General features: G+C 42.6%; 1 protein-coding gene across 1 annotated transcript in view; it reads left to right on the forward strand.

The window, feature by feature from the left end:
• Positions 1 to 18,339: 18,339 nt before the first annotated feature.
• Positions 18,340 to 24,551, forward strand: part of fam222aa (family with sequence similarity 222 member Aa) — a 78,996-nt gene continuing 72,784 nt past the window's right edge. The window contains exon 1 of the mRNA XM_029677521.2: positions 18,340 to 19,297. The gene's annotated coding sequence lies outside the window, so the exon portion shown is untranslated. The remainder of the gene's footprint in view (positions 19,298 to 24,551) is intronic.

Below are 24,551 nucleotides of genomic sequence, written 5' to 3' on the forward strand. Positions count from 1 at the left end.
AGGAAACAAATCTCCTCCGTTTAATTATACCTCCAATGCTGTTCCGCCTTTAAAACACATCGGCCTTTCCTAGCTGTAATAATCTGCCCGAGTGTCATACAAAAGCAGTGCTATTGGGACGCCAACATGTATGAGATTGGTCACTTTAGAGTGGCGAGGTGCGGTTAGCACCAACACCCAACTCTACAATCATGGACACATTGTTGTGTGGTCACGCCAAATGGACAGTGACTGTAAAAACTAATGTCGGGTGTGAACGAGTACTTTTGGAGGAGGCGTGTGTGTGCACGTATTCTTGGGCAGAGAACAAACCAAACCCCGTTTGAAGAGTGCACAGCTCAAAGGGCTGGAGAGGCAATCCGAGAACTTCACAGGGGAAGAGGGGAAATTGCCTTGAACCTCAAGGTGTATGAAAGTGCAATTTGTGTCCCATCTGTTCTGCTTCCCTTCCATTAGGTGAGAGAGTGCATTAGGCCAGAGAGGAGAAAATGCCCACGTTAGGGTCCTCTGGGTACACAGGAGCACTCCGACATTTAATTTGACACAGGTTAGTCTCTTTTTTTATTTATTATTTGGAGCTTTATATAGGCTTTTTAAATTTTCAATTCCGTTTGAAATTTAAGATAAAAGTACAGTAAGTACATTTTTAGGTTGCGGAAATGTTTCAAGAGGTAAACTTTGTTCCTGTGTGAGGGTGTGAGTCTAAAAGAGGAAGTAATGGAGTTGTGGTAAAAAATTATTCCTACTCAATTGACCACCTATGGGGAGAGGTGGGGAGGGATAAAAACGGGATACAGACCCAAGGTCTCTATTGTCAAGAGTATTTCTGTAATATATACATTTTTAAACTGTCCCTATCACAAGACAGTGCACAGTGGCTGTATTGGCTTCCTTGACTCTGTTTCCTTTCTTCAGATGGATTTGCATGGCAGAAGCCAGGAGGGAAGTGTGTTGCCCAGGCAACAGATTGCCTCCATTTGCAGTTGGAGCAGAGGTGTTACTAGAGAAGCTGAAGCCCATGGCATGGGGAAGGAGACAGGCCCCAGGGGCCACATTTGTCAGAACCCAGAGAATAGAGGACAAGTGTATGACACTGACAAAAGGATGTTGGTCCTTTGGTGACATTTCAAATGAAATTGGGTCCACATCTCTATGGGAACTGCATTTAATAGACAGTTTGTATTTTGGTACAATGTTCCACTTAGAGAACCAGACCAACAGGCCTACTCAGGTTGAGTATATTTAAAAGTATCTTCTGTCACTATAGATTCATTCAATTTAAAAATACATCAAAATGGAGAATCATGTTGCCCCTTGGATGCACTCATAAATATTTCAATCCTGTGACAATCCAATCCAATCCTGTTGGCTTCAGTGAGCCGCAACCAAAGATTTCCATACAATGTGATATATTCACCTTCATGCAGTAAATCACCATGTCCAAGTGAATAAAAAATATATATCTTTGAGTCAAGGCTATTTGCATATTCTCTTGCAACATTATGGCATCGCAACAGAAATGTAACTAACCTCTGTGTTCTGTAAGGTGAGTCACACTTTCCCGAAGAACCCAATTAAGAGGAGGTATGAAGCGGGCGCAGACCCCACGACCCCTGCACCGGGGGTATTAGTGAATCATAATAGCGCCTTTCATGGAAACGCTCGTCTCGACAAATTGATTTCCAGGTGTGAAACACTGAGCTTCCCCAGGAGGTTGCAACACCTCAATTCGTCTTCACACATGTGACGCTGTGAGAGGGCCGGCAGATGCCCTTCACATAAAAAAGGGTTTACTAAAATAACTGGAACAGTTTCTTCTAAATTTGGAGATTTATTTCCAATAAATATACAAACACAAAAACAGGCTTCAAAATAGCAAAGAGTTAAAATGGTTAAAAAAAGGACTAAAAGATTAAGACCAAGAATAAAATAATCATCTTCACTGGTCTATCCTTGCTTACCTCTCTCCCACACTGGTACTCGACGACAAACATTTAAACAGGTGTAGCTCATTATCTAATTTAGTGGGAGGGGCCTACAATTACCTCTTCAGCCAAAACCAATTCAGATACAAACACTCAGTTACTAGACACTACCGTAAAAATCACTAACTATCAGGCCTCCCGAGTGACGCAAAGGTCTAAGGCACTGCATCACAGTTCTAGAGGTGTCACTACAGATCCGAGTTCGATCCCAGGCAGGCACACAATTTGCCCAGCGTCGTATGGGTTACGGGAGGGTTGGGCCGGCCGGGATGTCCTTGTCCCATCATGCTCTAGCGACTCCTGGTGGATGGCCGGGTGCATGCATGCTGATTTTGATCGCCAGTTGTACGGTGTTTCCTCCGACACATTCGTGCGGCTGGCTTCAGGGTTAAGTGAGCTGTGTGGCTTGGCAGGGTCGTTTTTCGTAGGACGTACGGCACTCCACCTTTGCCTCTCCCGAGTCCGTACGGGAGTTGCAGCAATGGGACAAGACTGTAACTACCAATTGGGGAGAAAAAAAGGTTAAAAAGTATAAAGATTTTTTTTTTTTTTTAACTAACCAAAATATATTTTTAGAGGGTGATGATGCTTGATGCTGCTGCGAACCATCACAAGTATATCTTTGTTTATGACCCAGGCTTCAACCTGGCCAAAACTCAGCGCTGTGGGTGGAACCTCATCGGCTAACGGGCGACCGTCCAAGTGCTTGGACAGCGTGGGGGAAACATCTCCATGTGCGCAGCTATCTCTGAAGATGTGTGGTAGAAAGTAGGCCATTACTTGGATCCTACAACGCTGCACACCTCATTGTGCTTCTCAATGAAGTTGAGCAGGCCTGTCAATGTGAAGGTGTAACCTGTGTCGTTATGTAGGACTATGCCAGGTCCCCCCATGCAGAGGTGGTTCAAATCAAATCAAATGCTTACTTACAAGCCCTTAACCAACAATGCAGTTTTAAGAAAATACCGGGCACCGGTGTCAATGTAATTGAGGTAATATGTACATGTAGGTAGAGTAATTCAAGTGACTATGCATAGTTAATAACAGAGAGTAGCAGGCATGGTTTCAGGCCCATCCACGATTTGTGACCCAATACCTGCCCCCATAGTCTCCTTTCCTCAACTCTATTGAGGATATTCTTTTTATCATAGAGTAGGAAGGTGTACGTTCGCCATCCCCATGAGCTTGCCACACGTATCTTGCATTGTTTGCTATTGGATTAACTAGTTAAAATGACTAAATTGAAAAGATATCATGTTGTATTTTGGTGATTAATTTAAACCTATGTTCTCATTACATTTCACAACAAACGTATATTTTTGTATCAATGGTTGTTGCACATTGACAGGTTTTGAATGAAAGACTGGCTGCGTTACAAGTGTGACCATTTCGGAGTTTTGTACTAAGAGTTGTGAAAATAGTCCCAAAAATTAAATAGTCCCGATTAAAAAGTCAACTGTAAATATGGGGCAATGTTCAAATGTTCAAGTGAGGATTTGTCCTCATCACAGGCACTAATGGTGAGGAAGAGAAATGTATGTAAAATAGAAATAGAGGGGGGGGGGGGGTTGTGGATGATTAGCACCATGGTCTACACAGAGGAGAATGCATATTCCGTCCCTCTCCTGCCAGCTGTGAAACAAGTGGCGTCGAAATTGAATAATGCAGTCTGCGAGAGAAAGAAGTGGGATTTGCACACAAAGACTGACTGACAGATGGAGAGAGAAGGCGCTAGAGAGAGAGAGAGGAGGCAGCCAACCTTTAACAGAGCCAGGGGAAGAAAAAAAAGACAGTCAAATGGCAAGATAGATTAATAGATTGGCAGGGTCTCGTAGAAGACAGGATAATAATTCACCAGGAAAAGAGTGATATTTTGGGGTCAGAGACAAAAGACAAGATGGCACCGACAGACACGGTCGCCCGGTTTCTAGCTCCTAGCCATCTTTGCAGTATATATTTTTTTTGTTCAGACAATATTTCATTCAGAATGCTTTTTGTATTATTACCTACAGCCGAAAATAACTTTTGGACATTCGATTGGCAGTCACTCACCAACAATTAGACCAGAAATATGACTTCCCTGACCTGGATCCTTTGTTTTGGACTCCCGGAGGCTTCCCCATTCATCCTGGGTGCTACACCAAAACGTAGACGTAGAAGAGGGGTCCTAGTCCGGCTCAGGTGTCGAGCAAACCATCCACCGCTTCCGAGTATATAACGTTTAGTCCCTGGACAACAAAGTAGACGAGCTCAGGGTGAGGATCTCCTTTCAGAGAGACAAGGGACTGTAACGTATTCTGTTTTCGGATACATGGCTCTCTCCGGAAATATTGCCCCCATTCATACCGCCAGCAGGGTTCTCAGCTCATCATGAACACAGGGAAAAAAGAACAGAGGTGGAAGGGTATGTCTCATGATTAACAACTCATGGTGCTATTGTGGTAACGTACAGGAACTCCAGTCCTCTTGTTCTCTCGTTTTAGAATACTACACCATCAAATGCCGACCGAATTACCTCCCAAGTTAATTTTATTTGGTCATTTTCACTGCAGTGTATATCCCCTCCCAAGCCGACACCCCGACAGCTCTCAAGTAACTACACTAGACATTGTGAAAACTGGAAACCGCATATTCTGAGGCCACATTAATCTGGGGACTTTAATAAAGGAAATCTGAGTAAAACACTCCCGAAATTTTCTCAACACTTCTCCTGTGTCATGTGTGGCGAGAACACGCTTGACCATTGTTGCTCTCCCTTCCAGGATGGCTACAAGTCCTCCCTTCAGCAAATCAGACCACACCTCCATCCTACTCCTCCCTGCTATAGGCAGAAATGTAAACAGAAAGCACCTGTGGTAAGGTCTTTTCAACGTTGGTCTGACCAATCGGAATCTATTCTTCAAGACTGTTTTGATCACCTGCACTGGGAAATGTTCTGGTTTGCCTCTGAGAATACACTGACTCGGTGACTGGGTTCATCAGTGATTAGAGGATGAAACTGAAAGCGCAAACCACCACACTTAACCCCGGCAAGGTGACTAGGAATATGGATGTGTACACACAGACCAGCTATGACCTCCGTAAGCCAGTCAAAGAGGCAAAATGACAGTACAGGGACAAAGTGGAGTCGAAATTTAACGACTCAGACATGAGGCGCATGTGGTTGGGACTCCAGACAATCACAGATCATAAAGGGATAGCCAGCCACGTGGTGGACACCGATGCCCCGTTCACAAACAAGCTAAACACCATCACCTGCTTTGAGGATAACAACACAGACGTCGTCCCCCACCGCTCACGAGGACTGTGTGCTTCCAATCACGGTGGCAGACATGAGTAAGACATTAAAGCGCGTTAAACCTCACAAGGCTGCTGGCCCAAATGGTATTCCAAGCCGCATCCTTAGAGCATGTGCAGACCAGCTGGCCAGTCTGCTGTCCCCACTTGCGTCAAGATGTCCACCATTGTTCATGTACACAAGAAAGCGAAGGTAAATGAACTAAATGACTATCACTCAGTCGCTCTAACTTCTGTCATCATAAAGTGCTCTGAGAGGGTAGTTAAGGATCATATCATCTCCACTTACCCGACACCGTAGACCCACTACAATTTGCAATACTGCCCCAACGGATCCACAGATGACGCAATCTCCAATGCACTGCATACTGTCCTATCCCACCTGGACATCCATCTGAGTTTGAATCCCCCCTGTGAAACTGGGTCCGAAACTTCCTGATGGGCTGACTGCAGGTGGTGAAGGCCGGCAACAACACCTCTGCCATGCTGATCCTCAGCACAGGGGCCCCACAGGGGTGCGTGTTCAACCCCCTCCTGTACTCCCTGTTCACCCATAACTGCGTGGCCAATCATATCTCAGACTCAAACATCAAGTTTGCTGACGACACAACCGTGGTAGACCTGATTACCAAAAACAAGGAGACAGCCTACAGGGAGAAGGCGAGAGCCCTGGCGGAGTGGTGCCAGGAAAATAACCTTTCCCTCAACAAAATAAAGGAGCCGACCGTGGACCACATGAGATAGCAGAGAGAGCACACCATCATCCACATCGACAGGACTGCAGTGGAGAGGGTCAAAAGCTTCAAAGTTCCTCTGCAGGAATTCGGCTTTGCCCCTAAGACCCTCACAAATTTCTACAGATGCACCATCGAGAGCATTCTCTCAGGCTGTATCACCGCCTGGTATGGAAACTGCACTGCCCGAAACTCCAGGGCTGTCCAGAGGGTGTTGCGGTCAGCCCAACGCATCAGTGGGGGCACACTGCCTGCCCTCCAGGACATCTACAGCACCTTGTGTCACAGGCAGGCCAAGAAGATCATCAAGGACCTCAGCCACCCAAGCCACGGCCTGTTCACCCTACTACCAACTAGAAAGTGGAGACAGTATAGGTGCATCAAAGCTGGGACCGAGAGACTGATAAACAGCTTCAATCTCCAGGCCATCAGACTGTTGAACAGTCATCACTAGCCGGCCTCCACACAGTACCCTGCCCTGAACCTTAGACACTGTCACTAGCCGGCTAACACCCGTTTCTCTACTCCGCACCTTAGTGACTGCTAACCTATGTACATAGTCATTAAACACTGGTCACTTTAAAAATGTTTACATACTGTTTTTCTCACTTCCTATGTACATACTATTTTAATCATTGCTCATTCTATATAGCTACTCCTGTACACACCTTTTCATATACTGTCCATACCCAAGCCAGTGGCAATTGGTGCCGTTTAAGGTATTAACAAAAAAAATATTCATGAGCATGGCCTTATTTCTATTACAATATATTGGATGACTGTCATTCATATTCCATTCACCCAGTTAAATGTAACAGCGATAGGTTTAGGCTTGGGTATGGACAGTATACCCATCATGAGGTTGCTACAACCTACCCTATGAAGAAAAGTTTACAATGTAGGTGCACACAGGTCGAGAGACAATTTTTAGGTGACAGACAGTGACACATGGACAGACAGTGACACATTCAATACCGCCTTGCAAACTCTTGCCTGCATCTAGCTGATCTAGGGTGCAATTATTAGACCAACAGTTGCAAACGAGAGTTTCTATTAGACAAATTCAGGTATGGCTATCCCTGTTTCGTTCCATTTGCTTCCGTTTAAGAAACATTTTTCAACAGAATCAACGGAATGAACACACCTCTCATCATGCGTAAATACAGTTCACTTTCATAGCAGCCACGCTGTATTGCTTCTCGCATCTATGCGCTCTCCTCCTCTCACCGTTTCCCTTTGCTTGTGGACTTCAATGCACAACACATCAGCTGTAGGCAAAAAAAAAACTTTACAAGCCAAACCTTATCATAATCATTACACACAGGCTACATTGTTGTCACTATATTAGCTAAAGTAACATCACAGTCAACATAGATAATAGAACTAGTGCATTAAAATAAACCCACTACAATCATGCAGTAACGTTACAGTGTACAGTCAGTAAGCAGTTTAGCACGTACACCGGCTGGCCCCAGTGGCAAAAATACATCCGTCAAACCAAAAGCTTACCTTGACTTGGAAGAGTTCCAGTGTTGTGTTGGATAGTCATAGCCGGCTAGCTAACATAGCAGCCCACTGTTTGAGCAGGGTGTTAAACTAGTAAGTTAACTAGTTAAACTGGTAGTTAACTAGTAAGTTAGTTAGCTGCATTTGCTAGCTAAGTAAGTCGAACTCTCTCTTGCTTCTACTTCATATTGGAAGAAATGAATTTGTTCAAAACTGTTCAACTACTGTCTTTCTCGCTCTCTCATCTACTCACCACATTTTATGCACTGCAGTGCTAGCTAGCTGTAGCGTATGCTTTCAGTAGATTAATTCTCTGATCCTTTGATTGGGTGGACAACATGTCAGTTCATGCTGAAAGAGCTCTGATAGGTTGGAGGATGTCCTCCGGAAGTTGAGGCTACTGTAGACCTTCATTGCACAACAGGGTGTTTTAATCAATTATTTGGTGAAGTGAATATATTTACTATAGTTTTATATTAAAAAATGATCTATTTTTTAATGTTTTACAATTTTATTTTCATGAAATTCACTGTGGAGGATAGTCTCCCCTTCCTCCTCTGAGGATCCTCCACTGCTGTCTATATACATCATTCACATACAGTACCAGTTAAAAGTTTGGACACACCTACTCATTCAAGGTTTTTCTTTATTTTTACTATTTTCTACATTGTAGAATAATAGTGAAAATATCAAAACGATGAAATAACACATATGGAATCATTGTCCTGTTGAAAAACAAATTATAGTCACACTAATCTCAAATGAGATGGGATGGTATATCGCAGCAGAATGCTGTGGTAGCCATGCTGGATAAGTGTGCCTTGAATTCTAAATAAATCACTGACAGTGTCACCAGCAAAGCACCCCCACACCATCACACCTCCTCCTCCATGCTTCATGGTGGGAAACGCGCATGCGGAGATAATCCGTTCACCTACTCTGCATCTCACAAAGACACGCCGGTTGGAACCAAAAAATCTCCATTTTGGACCCCAGACCAAAGGATAGATGTCCACCGGTCTAATGTCCATTGCTTGTGTTTTTTGGCACAAGCAAGTCTCTTCTTTTTATTTTTGTCCTTTAGTAGTGGTTTCTTTGCAGAAACTCGACAATGAAGGCCTGATTCACGCAGTCTCCTCTGAACAGTTGATGTTGAGATGTGTCGGTTACTTGAACTCTGTGAAGCTTTTATTTTGGCTGCAATTTCTGAGGCTGGTAACTCTAATGAACTTATCCTCTGCAGCAGAGGTAACTCTGAGTCTTCCTTTCCTGAGAGCCAGTTTTATCATAGCGCTTGATGGGTTTTGCAACTGCATTTTAAGAAACTTCTTATAGTAATATTTGACTGTCGTTTTGCTTTGTTTATTTGAGCAGTTCTTACCATAATATGGACTTGGTCTTTTACCAAATAGGGCTATCTTCTGTATACCACCCCTATCTTGGCACAACACCACTGATTGGCTCAAACTCATTAAGAAATAAAGAAATTCCACAAATTAACTTTTAACAAGGCACACCTGTTAATTGAAATGCATTCCAGATGATTACCTCATGACGCTGGTTGAGAGAATGCCAAGAGTGTGCAAAGCTGTCATCAAGGCAAAGAGTGGCTACTTTGAAGAATCTCAAATATAAAATATATTTTGATTTGTTTAACACTTTTTTGGTTACTACCTGATTCCATATGTGTTATTTTATAGTTTTGATGTCTTCACTATTATTCGACAATGTAGAAAATAGTTGAAAAAATAAAGGAAAACCCTTGAATGAGTAGGTGTGTATATACCCTGTATATATATTTATATTCTGGACTCTGACATTGCTCATTCTGATAATGCTCATTCTGACATGTCTGAAAAAAAGAAAATAACTGTGTACGCAACCAATAAACTTTGATTTTAGTTAAGAGGGAAGACAAATGCTTAATGTATATGTATACTGAATGTATACTGATGTATACTGAATATACAGTTCTGAGAAAAATAGATAAAATAATGGCAGAAAATGTCGACGGTTTAAAAGATTGAAAAGAAGAGCAGGAAAATAAAGGGAGGGAGGGGCAATTATGGTAAAGATGGTGAGCGTGTGGATATTACACAGAGCAACATAGTTCCAGTTTTAGGGAGAAAGAAAAGCGAGGGAAACACCCCTCATTCTTTTCAGAGAGAAAAGAGGCCAATTAACTTCTGAACTCCAGGGTCATGTTCATTAGGCCCTAAAACGGAAGAATACAGTCGTGTTCATTAGGCACCAAACAGAAGAAAGCAGACTGAAACAGGGAAGGACTACCTGAACTTTCATTTTCATTTTCCATTTCAAAATATCCATTTAAATATTCATACGGTGTGTCCTAATTAGCATGACCAAGCTCACCACGTAACAGAGGTTTACAGCTGTTTCTAGACAGTGGGATACGATGGAATGAAAATGAGCACCTGGCTCTCCGTTATCCAAAAAGCTTCATTTTGTCTCTTTTTTAGAGCAACATCAGCTGAATAGCACACAATCACTCTGGGAGTCAATTTTATCCTGTGAAATGGGAAATGGACTATTTAATTGTACAGACCTCCATCCTGTAACCCTTTCTAATTGCATGTTGCTTGTTTGAACTGGGTCCCCCCCTTGTGTAGTGATTGCATGTTTCTTTTCTGCTCTGGCTCTTCTATTCTCCACCCGCAGGACCCTGATTTTAGCCCCCTCTCTCTGTCCTCATTCATACTTTGTGTACTTCATTTCCCGAAGATCCACAGTGTTTTTGCCCAGCTACCAGAGCTGTTCATTGGGCAACAAATGGAAGAAAAACAACTAAAACAGGGATGGTGTCACAACCTGATCTGTTTCACCTGTCTCTGTGCTTGTCTCCACCCCCCCTCCAGGTGTCGTCCATCTTCCCCATTATCCCCTGTGAATTTATACCTGTTTTCTCTGTTTGTCTGTTGCCAGTTCGTCTTGTTTTGTCAAGTCAACCAGTGTGTTTTTCTGTGGTCCTGGTTTTTCCCAAATCTCTTTTTCTAGTCCTCCCGGTTCTGACCTTTGCCTGCCCTGGCCTCGAGCCTGCCTGCCGCTCTGTACCTCCTGGACTCTGACCTGGCTTATAATCTTTTGCCTGCCCTGGCCTCGAGCCTGCCTGCCGCTCTGTACCTCCTGGACTCTGACCTGGCTTATAATCTTTTTCCTGCCCTGGCCTCGAGCCTGCCTGCCGCTCTGTACCTCCTGGACTCTGACCTGGCTTATAGTCTTTTGCCTGCCCTGGCCTCGAGCCTGCCTGCCGCTCTGTACCTCCTGGACTCTGACCTGGCTTATAATCTTTTGCCTGCCCCTTGTTTATAATACATTTCAGAGACTCGAACCATCTGCCTCCCGTGTCTGCATCTTGGTCTCGCCCTGTATTGTTATAGAGGGACTACCTGGGACTTGTCCAATTAGAAATGTTCATTTTCTCGTTGCCAAGTGATAAAAAGGTGTCTGTTGTGCACCTTAATGAACACAATGATGTAAAAAAAAATATTAAAATCTATTTTTGCTTGTCACATGCTTCGTAGACAACAGATGTAGACTAACAGTTAAAGTGTCACGCCCTGACCTTAGAGAGACGTTTTAGTTCTCTATTTGGTTAGGTCAGGGTGTGATTTGGGGTGGGCATTCTATGTCTATTTCTTTGTTGTTTTTGCCTAGTGTGGTTCCCAATCAGAGGCAGCTGTCTATCGTTGTCTCTGATTGGGGATCAAATATAAGTTGTCATTTTCCGTTTGGGTTTTGTGGGGTGTTGTTTTCCGTTTAGTATCTGTGCCTGACGGAACTGTTCGCTTTCGTTTTTGTATTCGTTATTCTTGTTTGAGTGATTCTTGACAATAAAGATCATGAACACTTTCCACGCTGCGCTTTGGTCCACTCTTCCTTTTGACGACGAGCGTTACAGAAAGTCTTACTTGCAGGTCCTTTTCCAGCAATGCAGAGTTAAAGATAAAAAGTCAAATAAAAAATATATAAATAGTGACATGATGAATAAATACACAGTGAATAACGAGTACAAGTAACATGTCTATGTACAGGGAGTTTGTGAGCATTCCGTAGATGTAGCACTGAGCATCAGCTAGGATACCAAAGGAACCACAGATGTCATCCTAGTCAGTCTTCTGGCTTCATTCGGCATCATGGAAAAAGGCTGAAGAATCGATATACTGTAACAGTGACATTAGGGGCATCATTTCAGAGATTGGAATGAGCATGCAACAATGTCTCCATCATCATGGGGCGGCAGGGTAGCCTAGTGGTTAGAGCATTGGACTAGTAACCGAAAGGTTGCAAGTTCAAATCCCCGAGCTGACAAGGTACAAAATCTGTCGTTCTGCCCCTGAACAGGCAGTTAACCCACTGTTCCTAGGCCGTCATTGAAAATAAGAATTTGTTCTTAACTGACTTGCCTAGTAAAATAAAGGTAAAAAATCATCATCATCATCATACAATGTTCCCTACTGAAAATGTTTGACACCCAGTGATGATGCTTTAGGAGGACAATTCCTGCAAGCGATGTCGTCCAACCGAAAGGATAATACACTACTCGGCGGATATTTAGAAGTATGGACGGGAGTCTAACCCTCATAGTCAGTCGTTCCACTCTGAACTAGGACCCTTTGTGAGGAAGGAGACCGAGGAGAAAGTATTAATTTGACTTTCATGGAGAAGGGTGTGTTGTAGTGTTCTAGAGAGAGAGAGAGGTTGTCTCGAATGTGATTAGCTGTCTGGTTGAAATTAAACACAGGCCAATCATGAAGCCAGGGACAAAGTAGCCCATTGTCCTCCACATCCCCTGCAGATCTCTCTCTCCCTCGCTCCTCTGTTTCTCTGTCTTTCTCTGACAGCTTTTGTTCCGCCTATCATCTCCAGACCCTGTCCTTTTTTTAGAGACAGACAAACAGAAGAGAGAGAGTGGTGGGGGTGGGTGGGGTGGGGGGGGGGGCAGTGGGTGAAAAGAGGGAGCACTCAAATCCCAATGGCTCTGGGGGGCTGTCAGAACTGATAGTACTCTATCACTTGCGAACGGAGGTGCAAAATTGGGCAGAGCCGAGCGTTGCGCGAAGCAAAGGATGATGGTCCTTCTGTCCACTGGAGCCTGACTGACAGAGATGGAGGGGAGACAGAAGGAAGGAGGGTGTCTCCAGCCGAATCTCCAGGTGTAACTACAAAAACTCCTCCATAAATCACCAATGTAGTTAGAAACGCTAACAATAGCGCTACTGAATAAAACACCTATAAAGAAACTCACTATTAATAATAATAAATAACTGGTAATGAATTCTCAACATTCTATTCTGTTTATTACATTCATATTACATTTACTTTGGGCTTCTGTGTTCTAGCATATCCTACCATTAGTGTGTTATTTGGGGAAGACAGCAAGAGTAACAGCAGTAATTGGTGACAAGGTTTTGCCAGGCTTCTGTATGAGTATGCTGGGTGTGATAGACAGCCCTCTTACCTGTCACCCCGAGGTATCGGGGAACAACGGCCTTGTCTAAGAGGAGAGGGTTAGCGAGGCTACCACGGCTTTCACAAAGAACAAACAGTTTGCTGTGCTGTTGGTAAGACCGTCCAAAACAACTGTTGTCACTTTTGACCCTAAGCCACTTCACACTTCTATGTGTAAAATACCCAGGACAAGTCCACTCCACTCCAACCTCTAAACATTTGAGATGATGACATAGCTTGTGTCATAAAGTAGTTTACCTAATGCATGTACAGTGTTTGCACATTATTGTACAGACAGAGCAGCTATAAGGGGAAAGGTTGTGCTTGAGCATCTACATGTGAAATGTAAATGTAAATATACTGTACATAACCATATCACATACAACTGATGCATCCCGTTGCGTTGTATTCACGTGTAAAAGCAGGAAACCTTTTCTCAGTGCTTTAGTACTGAATATGACATCCACGTGGTTATGCCGTGACAAAGATGAAAGCCCAGCTCCTGTTTTACAAGTGTAGAAAGGCCGTATGACCTTTCACACCTCAGGCGAGAGGAGTCACACTCGGTCTGACCTTCCCACTCCTCTTTGGTGTGCTGCTGGTTTACAAGTCAAGTCACAGGAAAATCGCTTTGGATACCAGACAAATACATGTCAACTTTGTGTCATGAATATTACATCTCAAATAAAGTCATTCACACAATGCATACAGCTACGTATGTATTCCTTTATATGCATGGGAATGAGTTGAAAGACAGAGCGCTGGAATACCCTGGGACAATTTGACCCACTATGTCAGTCAAAAACTTAATGAACAATTAGGCATGACATTTGAAGTTGAATATCTTACAAAATGTCATTCTATTTGAGAATCTGTTGATGATTGACCCTTGAAACTTTACATATTTTGTGATCTAATTCTACAGTAAGCCAAATCTATAAAAAAATATACACTGAGTGTACAAAACACCTTCCTAATATTGAGTTGCCCCTTGCCTTTTGCCCTCAATTTGTTCCGCAAGGATGCTGGCCCATATTGACTCAAATTAAGAACACATTCTTATTTTCAATGACGGCCTAGGAACAGTGGGTTAACTGCCTTGTTCAGGGGCAGAACAACATATTTTTACCTTGTCAGCTTGGGGGGATCTTCGATCTTGCAACCTTTCGGTTACTAGTCCAACGCTCTAACCACTAGGCTACCTGCCGCCCCCACACCCCAATGCTTCCCACAGTTGTGTCAAGTTGGCTGGATGTCCTTTGGGTTGTGGACCATTCTTGATACACACGGTAAATTGTTGAGGGTGAAAATCAAATCAAAATCAAATCAAAATGTATTTGTCACATACACATGTTTAGCAGATGTTATTGCGGGTGTAGCGAAATGCATGTGTTTCTAGCTCCAACATTGCAGTAATATCTAACAATTCACAACAATGCACACAATACACACAACCTAAAAGTAAAAGAATGGAATTAAGGAATATATAAATATTAGGATCAGCATTGTCGGAGTGGCATAAACTAAAATACAATAGAATAGAATACAGTATATACATATGAGATGAGTAAAGCAAAAATATGTGAACATTATTAGTGACAAATCCCAGGAGCGTTGCAGTTCTTGGCACAAACTGGTGCGCCTAGCAGCTACTACCATACCCCTTTCAAAGGTACTTAAATCTTTTGTCATGCCCATTCACCCTCTGAATGGCACAAATACACAATCCATTGTCTCAAGACTTTAAAATCCCTTGTTAACATGTCTCCACCCCTTTATCTACACTGAATGAAATGGATTTAACAAGTGACATCAATAAGGGAGTATAGCTTTCACCTGGATTCACCTGGTCAGTCTGTCATGGAAAGAGCAGGTGTCTTTAATGTTTTGTTCACTCAGTGTAAATGTGTGTACACTAATACTGTACCACACCTGCATCCTGGATAAAGCCATATTATGGTGTGTACTTTTCATCAGTGCTACAGTAATTTCCATCAGTACTTTCCATCAGTACTTAGTTATGTGTTCTTGGTTTCCAGGGAATCTGTAGTTGATTTACCCTGAGCACTCCCTAGCCATGTCACACATGGTCTGGACACCTAAATGCATCACTGTTTCCAGAATCTGTCCCTAACCAGTTTTTGAAGCTCACAAGTCATCTATAGCCTACCTAATCCCACTGGGCACAGACGTCATTTCATCATCTAGTTTTGATTTACATTTGGTTGACTTGTCAACTAATGTGAATTCAACATGAAAACAACAAAAATGACACCATGTCATAGGATTTAGGTTAAAAATACTAAATTCCCTTACGTTGATGACTTTTTGCCAATCCAATCAACTTTCCACTGTGATTAAACGTCATCACATTTCATTTTTTGTTGTTGAAATTACATGGGAAAAACATTGATTCAACCCGTTTTTGCCCAGTGGGATCCAGCCTTATCCATCCACACCATCTTTTTCAATCTGACACTTTTTTGCCTTTGCCCCCACCCCTGTCTACCGTCCTTTCCCTGTCACCACCCCACCCCCACCCCTCATCATCCACCCCTGTGTCCTCTAACCACTTGACACCTTTTCAGATTCATCCCATCATTTGGCAGACAGTGTGTGTTTCACCAGTGGACCACAATGCCGCAATCCCTGCGCAAATCAATGGCAGATAAATCAATGCTATCTCTTTTTTCCATGCCTCTGCTGCCATAAAAACATTTTCTGTTACTTTGGTGTTTGAGAAGACTTGAATTTCGCTCAATTAAACCCCAGTTGACTTTGCCTGGGGAGCAAATTGTAACAGGGCAAGGCTTGTATCTGAGTAACAGACAGCAAAATCCCTGCCAAATCTTAGAAAAACACTATTTATGAGGTGCCCCATGACAAAAAAGGAACTGGGACTTGATGTCTTTGGAGGTTAGATTTACTCTCACTAATGTTATTGCAAAGTTGATATACAATTGCCGAGTCAAAGATAGAAGTTCGCTCTTGTGAAATAATGTCTCTCTTATATTTCAATGAGACTAATCTTGATAAAAAATGGGAAACAACAGCCACCTCCCTAGATTTACAGTAGTGGCTTATCCAATATTGGCCAAATGGCCACCCAAAAAACTCAAATAGGAAAATAGCTGTAGCTGTAACAGGCCATTTCGGATCAGTATCATTTAGGGAGAAAACAACCGTTACCAGTGCATTGCATGGGGGGAGTTTTACTTCCAGGTCTCTTGGCAGGGAAATGTTCAGTGGGATCTGCTAGGCCTATCATCAGGCCTTAATGGCACAGATATCATCGGGAATCATTTCCAGCTGATGCACAAGCTCAGACATATTATTTTGAAACCTATATTTAATATAGCTGCACAGAAAATGATCCACTGTGATATTGTGCTTGTCTCCTGTATAAATAATCCATTATTTGTATGTATGTGCCCTCATGGTACCTTGGGGGATTGGAACAGCTAAGTATTTTCACAACGCAGTTGTGTCCATTCTTTGGCGTATTGGGCGTACTCTAATAAAACTGAGTAAACATGCTTTGAATATTTGTTGAGAATTAACAGTTGAGTCATCTGCTTATCAGCTAATCAAATAGCTTGCTTGCATGGGTCGCTCGGGCACAACAGTGCTCTGCTTGAGTATTTTTCCATTTCTAAGATATTGAGTTGATTGACTGGCTGTATTCAATGTACACTGTTCGTCGAGATAGGATTGTTTCTCACCAACCAGACAGATCCTTCAATAAAGAAAGTGCATGACAACTGGAAGGTGACTAGAAGGGGGGAACAATTAGAGCCCACCAGCTGGGCAAAAACTGGTTGAATCAACGTTTTTCCCACATAATTTCAACCCCCCCCCTCCCCAAAAAAGTCCATGTTATGATGTTGAATCAATGTGGAAAACTGATTGGATTTGCAAAAAGTCATCAACGTAAGTGCATTTTGTATTTTTTTTAACCAACTTTTAACCAAAACCCAATGACATGGTGCATTTTTTGTTGTTGATTTCACTTCAAGTTAACGTTAGTTGACAACTCAACCAAATACAAATCTAAACTAGATGTTGAACTGGCATCTGTGCCCAGTGAGCAGTGACTAACTACCTAGAGGATGATACCCAGAGAGTAGTGTCCAGTGTCTCAGACCACATAAAAGACCACATACTGTATGTATTCTACAAAGAGATGTGACTTTTTTTTTTAGCCCACTGAGACTAACATGAAAGTGCAAGTCATACAGAGTATTTTCAAGGGAAGGGCCAGGACAGCCAGTAACATAGCATGGAACTGCCAGTGCAAGAGGGGGATTGGTGAGCAATCAGATAGGGCAGAATTGATGACCTGGCTCAGGATGGATTTCTGGAAGAGCGGGCTGCCACAGCGAGGTAATACTTTCAGGCTCTTATCGGCACTGGCATAAGCTGAGGGCTGCATCACCCACTTCCCAGCGTCAGCTTATTATGAGAGGCCATGATGTGATTGCCTTGTACTGCTTTTGTGTGTTCCAGCAGGGTCTGTATGTGTGTGCCAGGCTGCCGGGCTGGACAGAGTGCTTGTGGAGATGCCCTCACGTCACTCACCGCAAACTCCATGTAGCTCCCTGTATTCATTGTGATAGTTTCCTAAGTGTGGAATGCATTTTTGCAAGCATAGCTCCAATGATGGATAGACTAGAAGATGTTGGGTTCAAATTCAAGTGGACGGAGTAAGTTATTTAATTTCCATATTTATTGTGGATGCTACATGTAATGTATGTCTTAATTAAAGTATTTTTAAAAATGGGAAAGGTTAACAGACGGTTTTTAATTCTGGGTTGGGTTGCTCTCTCCCATGTTGCCAGGCTGTGCCTATTTAGTGCTCACAGCAGCAGGCTCTAGCATTTGTTTGAAAAATTGTGAAAACCATGAGACAGTCTGTTACATATATAAGGCTAAATGTAATAAGAGTTTAAAGCACACGATATACCTACATTTACTCTATATGGCTTCTCCTTCGTAAATTAGGAGACCCTTATCAGGGCTTTATTATGCCCATAATGAAGAGAGAATGGTCAATCCTTGTATTCCGTTTATTGTAGGACGTGTAATAAACGGATTCACGTTTCTTATTTACAATGTGCAGTCGAGGCGCCTAGACTGAATCTCTGCATTCTAGGCAACTAGTCTACTAATTTCATTAAATTGGATAGATTTTCCGCGAATAAACAACGTGGTTTCAATAAAGACGCCTGGACGCTGACAGCGTCACCGTGGTAACAATCCTCAATTACCAATGATAGGCTAACCCGTGCAAACGTTTCAATTCCCTCAGTGCAATGATTGGTTGGTGGGCGGTCTGAAGAGCTGGGAGAGTCTGCATCGTTCCGGTTATTGTCAGTTTGGGCAGCTCGGCATACGGAGAGGACCGCATCTCGAAGCGCAGTGAGCTGCCTAAAACAGACTAACATTATCGATATCGCTTGGTATTTAGATGAAAGAAATGAACAACGCAGAGGAATGTTTAGAGCTTGTTTTGTCACCTCGATTGGAAATCCGAGTCTGTAACCGGGAGGATATAGGTTTCTGATAGGCAGAGAAAGTGTTTAAGACGAAAAGAGCTTCATCGCCAGGATTTAATTGCGCCTATTCATTTATTTCCAACAACTGCATTTGTTTCAAAGCCAAGCTTTGGAATCTGTCCGGTTACTCGGTGCCATAGACTACGTTGAAACATTTTGTCTACTTGACAAATCCAGATTGATTAGACTAAATAGGGGAAACACTTTGCCTATAGCCTAAACTATATCAATTCTTTTGGATTGACAATTCTGTTTTGTCACCAGGCTTTTTGGAGATATTATCCAGGAAACGAGGAGAAGAAAGAACACGAAAGCGGATAATTTTTGACAGGCTACTTTGTTTCGGAGGGCGAAAGGTTGACTATGCTATGCGTTAGGTGAAACCACCGTTTAACTGGAGAGATTGACACGCAACGCTCCTGGATTTGCCGACCTGTTATTTTAATACGCCGTCGTCCAGTCCAGGAAACGAAACGAAACGTATCAGTTACAATATTGTTCCTTGACAGAAAGAGCAATTATCTTAACTATTTGGTTTTCCGGTTTGGAATCCGATTCACTCTCTGAATGTTCATGGCACTGAAAAGGGCAGAATAAACTGTATTGCTGATCAACGACGAGTGGTTTTGTGGTTTTGGAGAGTGGGGTGAAACGTTTTTGATAACTCTCTGGACGGCAACGCTCTGAAGCAGGCTGCTCAGCGCCAGTTAACCTGCATGGGATTCTAGTCTGCAATACGAAACAATTTATGGTAAATATGTTCCCCTTTTCTAACTTCACCTGCCAAAACGATATCGGCCTAGTAATTAAATTCATCGCTTGCGTACATTTGGGATTTTGTTGCAGCCTAATTAATGCCAGCTTGGGTCATTTGGCGACATGTCCGCATATCATAATTGATGGATGGAGTGAAGGACAGCACAGTGTATAACAATTGATGGCTAGTGTTGTAAGAAAATAGAATGAGGATGTCAAATGCTCGGTCTATGGTGCACAGATGTTGATACGATTCTGGGATAGGATAGGCTAGAAAACCTTTGTGTTCATGCATAGTCTAACCTACAATAAAGGAAGCGTTGTAAAATCGATGTCAGTTACTGAATGGCTTTAGGATCTGCTTTGGTGTGTAGTATTTGGTATTTCAAGGATTGGGAGCAATTAAGTATATTGCCGGGAAGTGGGCTATGCAAGGCACTGGCACAGTAGGCTCAGAATTAGGGTGTGAAATTCCTTTCTGTATGCCTCCATGCGTCATATAATTTTTAATCAGCCGTGGGTAAATATAGTTTCAAAGGAAATTAATGATTTCCCCATAAGTGTAACTGGCGCTGCGTTTCTGTAAATAGTTAATGTCATACACTGATGTTGATCAGAGCTCTCCGATGTTCTCTTCCTCAAATGAAAGAGCATCACCAGTGATTTAATTCCTCAGAACTTTTTCAGCTGGTCCTTGTAGCCTATGCCTAGTGTTACCGGTAGGCCTACCACTGTCCCATTCGATGTAGATATGAAGTAGAAACTATGCCAGAGTACATGTGCCGAAGAACAGTTTCCAAGACTAAATCCGCAGTTTGACTATCTCTAATCTAAATGCGGAAATCGTCCGAATGTTTCAGATTAAAGCAATTGTTAATGATGATTATTTATTTTTAAACAGCTGTGCTGCGGTCATAGGTTTTGAGGCGGAGCCGAGTAGGTTTGCCAAAGTATTAAATACATTTTGATAAATGTATTCATAGGCTACCATTTCATCCCTCAACAAAAATATAGGCCTAGTCCCCGATACATCTATAGATGCTAGCCAAGCCTGCTGGCCATTCATTCTATCAGTTAGCTGGGTTGTTTGAGATGGACCCATTTTTTTGCATCTATGGATGCGAGCCAGTCCTCCTTTCTAAATGGCAACGCTCTGACAGTGGCTTGCAGAAGTGTTCACCCCCTTGGCATTTTTTCCTATTTTGTTGCTTTACAACCTGGAATAAAAACTATTTTTTGGGGGGGGGGGGGGTTGTATAATTTGATTCACACAGCATGCTTACCACTTTGAAGATGCCAAATATTTCTTCTTGTGAAGTCAATACTTTGTAGAGACACCTTTTGCAGCAATTACAGCTGCAATTCTCTTGGGGTATGTCTATATAAGCTTGGCACATCTAGCCACTGGGATTTTTGCCCATTCTTCAAGGCAAAACTGCTCCAGCTCCATCAATTTGGATGGGTTCCGCTGGTGTATAGCAATATTTAAGTCATACCACAGATTATCAATTGAATTGAGGTCTGGGCTTTGACTGGGCCATTCAAGACAGTTAAATGTTTCCCCTTAAACCACTCAAGTGTTGCTTCAGCATTATGCTTATGATCATTGTCCTGCTGGAAGGTGAACCCCTGTACCAGTCTCAAAGCTCTGGGAGACTGAAACAGATTTCCCTCAATTTCCCTGTATTTAGCGCATCCATCATTCCTTCAATTCTGACCAATTTCCCAGTCCATGCCGATGGAAAAACATCCACAGAGCATGATACTGCCACCACCATGCTTCACTGTGGGGATGGTGTTCTCGGGGTGATGAGGTGTTGGGTTTGTGCCAGACATAGTGTTTTCCTTGATGGCCAAAAAGCTCAATTTTAGTCTCCTCTGACCAAAGTACCTTCTTCCATATGTTTGGGGAGCACGTTTGACAAAGACAATGTGTTTGCTTATTTTTTTTTCTTTAAGCAATGTCTTTTTTTCTGGCCACTCTTCTGTAAAGCCCAACTCTCTGGAGTGTACGGCTTAAAGTGGCCCTATAGACAGATACTTCAATTTTCGCTGTGGAGCTTTACAGCTCCTTCAGGGTTATCTTAGGTCTCTTTCTTGCTTCTCTGATTAATGCCCTCCTTGCCTGGTCTGTGGGTTTTGGTGGGCGGCCCACTCTTGGCAGGTTTGTTGTGGTGCCATATTCTTTCCATTTTTAAAAATAATGGATTTAATGGTGGTCTGTGGGATGTTCAAAGCTTCAGATATATTTTTTATAACCCAACCTTGATCTGTACTTCTCTACAACTTTGGCCCACCTGTTTGGAGAGCTCATTGGCCTTCATGGTGCTACTTGCTTGGGGCTATGCCTTGTTTAGTGGTGCTGCAGACACTGGGGCCTTTCAGAACAGGTGTGTTATTTATTTATATATATTACTGAGATCATGTGACAATTAGATTTAGTCAATGCCACTCCAACATCGCTCATCGTAATCTCTCTCTCTCTATCTCTCTATCTATATAGCTTAATTCCGTTCATTTAATTTGAGGTTGTATGTATTGTTAGATATTACTGCACTGTTGGAGCTAGAAACACAAGTATTTCGCTACACCCGCAATAAAATATGCTAACGTGTATGTGACAAATTTGATTTGAACTCATTGGCAAGAATGCCAAGCGTCACGTCTGGAGGAAACCTGGCACCATTGAATTATGGTGGTGGTAGGGATTGGGAGACTAGTCAGGATCAAGGGAAAGATGAACGGAGCAAAGTACAGAGAGATCCTTGACGAAAACCTGCTCCAGAGTGCTCAGGACCACAGACTGGGGCGAGGTTCACCTTCCAACAGGAAAACGACCCTAAGCACACAGCCAAGACAATGCAGGAGTGGTTTTGGGACAACTCTCTGAATGTCCTTGAGTGGCCCTGCCAGAGCCCGGACTTGAATCCGATCGAACATCTCTGGAGAGACCTGAAAATAGCTGTACAGCAACACTCCCCATCCAACCTAACAGCTTGACTGGATCGACAGAGAGGGATGTGAGAAACTCCCCTAATACAGGTGTACCAAGCTTGTAGCTTCATACCCAAGAAGGCTCGAGGCTGTAGTCCTTGCCAAAGGTGCTTCAAAGTACTGAGTAAATGATCTGAATACTTAAGTAAATGTGATATTTCCGTGTTATTGTTAATACTTTAGTAAAAATGTCTAAACCTGTTTTTGCTTTGTCATTAGGGGGTATTGTGTATAGATTAAGGAGGATTAAAAAAAAAGATTTAAAAAGTATAATAAGTCTGTAACGTAACAAAATTTGGAAAGTCTGAATAATTTCCGAATTATGCTGATTCATAATTTCGACTAGCTGAGAAAAGATGACAGTCTTGTCCTGACGCTACATTCTCAGTAGGACAGTGGAGATCGAATTTCAATATTGGAACAATGTTGCAAAATATTTGTCAGGGGACAGTCTAACGTTTCTACAAACCCCCATTGTGGCGACAGTCTCGGGTCTAACAGCCGTGTCAATATATCCTCAACACCAGCTTCTCTGACATTATTTAAGTGATAATGCCTGTGTTTGGGGGATCTATTGACACGGGTGCTGTTAGACGTGTTACCAACACATTGACATTTTTATAAATGTTATTTTGATGAATTTATTCATACTATTTCTTCCTTTTTAATGCTCTAATTACGTTGGTAACCAGTTTATAACCGCAATAATGCACCTTGGGGGTTTGTGGTATATGACCAAGAACAGCCCTTAGCTGTGGTATATTGGCCATATACCACACCCCCTTGTGCCTTATTGCTTAATTAGAATGTGTTGTAAACAGCAGGTGCTGACAGGAAATATTTATATTATATTTTTTATCTGTTTAGGATTTAACATGGGGACCATTAGGATTAGGACACGCACACACGCCAGAGGCGGCTGGTGGGAGGAGCTATAGGAGGACAGGTTCATTGCAATGTTTGGAATTGAATCAATGGAACGGACTCAAATGCGTTGTTTCCATGTGTTTGATTCCATTCCAGCCATTACAATGACCCTGTCCTCCTAATAGCTCCTCCCACCAGCCTCATCTGACACACACCACACACACACACGTTCATCTTCATAGACCAGAGGGGGGGACACAAACCCTAATTTAAGCAAATATTTATTTTCCCAATGTGGATATCCTGGAGTTTGTGGCTAGCTAATACTCCTGGATAATCCATTTACAGACCACTTCAGGCCTTAGATACTTTAAGCAATCTCTGCATTTTTTCAGTGGCTGGATAGTGGAGTAGCCTTCAGTTGAGCACAGTGAAGGTTTCCCTTCCCTCGCTTGCTCATTGATAATCTAACATGGGGCCCCTCTACATCCAGGGCCAGGCTCCTAGAGTCGCCAGCCATGTGCGGCACCTGCTATAGCATAGCACGGCGCCTGTTTGCTACTATTGAATAAAACATTGGGTGATGTACGAGGCCGAGGCTTCACCTGAGGGGGCAGAGCCGCCTCATTTACTTCCTCCACTCGGCGTCTATGACCCGCTGAGCAAATTGTGTTCATATGAGCGCTGCGGCTGTTCTTCACTGAAAACAAATAGTCTCCCCAGCATAATCCTTACCTTAACTCAACATGATTGGTTGGGGATGGTAGCTGGGGAGGATGGGGTTAGCTACTGGTGCTAGAAGGACAGCCTAATATGTAGGCTAGGTCAGTGATTTACCTCTTGGATTTAATTTTTATTTTATTTTTTTAACAAAATATCATGACTCATACTGGCTCTGAAGGCTGAAAATTAACATGGTGACCTTAAAGTGTTTACTTAGGAATTGGGATTTTGATAAAGTATCCTGACATATTTTTCAAAAATAAATATCCCAGCTGATTGTTTTTACTGTAGAAATCTCATTCACAGGATTCTAAATCTACAAAGAAAATAACTAACGCAAGGTTTCTATTGTATTTTTTTTTTTAATGAATTCAGTTAATCCTTAATTGAAACCATCACAAAGAAATCTCCCTGCCCCTGTTGGGCTAAAATGCTGAGTGATTGGTCTGGAGAAATGTAACCACACTCAAAATCATAGACAGTACTATGGATTAATGCACTGGCCATCAATGGTATTACATGTATAGTTTGAACCATGTTCTGAGGCTATACAGTGTTTTGTTTACATTTAAGAGTAAAGCTTTTTTTGGTTCTGAATCGGTACAACAGTTAAACTAAGCGGTTGAGGCATTTATATTCTTCAAGAATGAATTGGCATACAGTGC

Source organism: Oncorhynchus nerka, linkage group LG13 (assembly GCF_034236695.1).
Source record: "Oncorhynchus nerka isolate Pitt River linkage group LG13, Oner_Uvic_2.0, whole genome shotgun sequence".
NCBI classification, from domain to species: Eukaryota; Metazoa; Chordata; class Actinopteri; order Salmoniformes; family Salmonidae; genus Oncorhynchus; species Oncorhynchus nerka.